The following is a 1304-nucleotide window of genomic DNA, read 5'->3' as shown; positions in this document are numbered from 1 at the left end:
TAAATTAGTTAGTTAAACCAAACGTATTGCAGTAACCCGAAGGACAAATTCCTAATTCCCAACTTATGTCTTTATGACTGTTCATATCTAGTTACAAGTATTAGTTGGTTAGCCTTTCCCACAACACGAACCGGGTTGACGGTTGTTGGACCAATACATATAGATAAATACAGTTATAGTGTTATGTGCTGCCCCTTCAGAGATCCAAAAAGATGATGATGCTTTCAGATAAAATAGTATTTAAATTAGAACAATAAATTGCAATGTTGTTTATTAGAACAGAATAAAAGTGTAATATCGTCGTTTGTCGTGCAGAATATGGCCAAGTAATGAAGTAGCTCTTGCTGTTAACGGCTCTGGTCCAGGTACATCTGATCTTGCTCTGTCTCTAACATCCCTATACACGATGTCAGCGCGCGTGGACTTCGCAGGTGCCCTTGGGTATGGTTGTTGTTGTTCTCATAATGAAGAAACTGCTGCCTCGTGTATTAATTATATTGTCCGTTCACATTTTGAATAGAGTGCCAATTATCTTAAATGGGACTTTAGCTCCTAAGGAGAGCCACTTAGTGTGGTTTGGATAACATTATAAATAATGACGTTTATACTTTCTTCACTTATACATGTTACTTAGTATTACATAGGCGCAACTAGACCTATACTTTTGAGGGTGCACAAATTATAAAGAATTCCCAGACCCCCGGACCCATACTCTATATACAGGCTATAACAGAAAGATCTGACAAAAAAAAAATTACGCTACTTAAACGTATGCCAAAAATATTGTGGAAAAAATATTTTGAAAAAAGTTATTACATTCTAAGCCAATAACTTTTATTGTAATTATGTTATCTAAAATATAGGCTTGTTTTATAAATTATAATAATTAATTATAAACAAGGAAACAATAAAAACACTCACATTCATGGGCAGTCTTCAATACTGCCAAAGATAAAGAGAAATATCGTTATCCTGTTTTCTAAGTTATTTTGTTGAATATTATTAGGTATGATCAATGTTACACAAATAATTAAAAACAATATAACTGCATGTGACCTGTTCTATACAACATAAAATATCTACCTAAGCTAAAGATTATTTGTTATACTGTTATAGCAGGGAATGTTGAAACCATAGACCTATAAACTAAGTTTTTATTAACTTAGTTTATAGGTCTATGGTTGGAACATAATAGTGAATTACTGAAGTATTCACTATTAATCACTTATTATGTTCCTCAATATACTCTAAGGTACAACTTTTTTGTATTTATTGATAATTTTTACTTCAAAATAATCAAAATA

This window comes from Acyrthosiphon pisum, chromosome A1 (genome assembly GCF_005508785.2).
Source record: "Acyrthosiphon pisum isolate AL4f chromosome A1, pea_aphid_22Mar2018_4r6ur, whole genome shotgun sequence".
Taxonomy (NCBI): domain Eukaryota; kingdom Metazoa; phylum Arthropoda; class Insecta; order Hemiptera; family Aphididae; genus Acyrthosiphon; species Acyrthosiphon pisum.
This window is presented reverse-complemented; position numbering follows the sequence as displayed.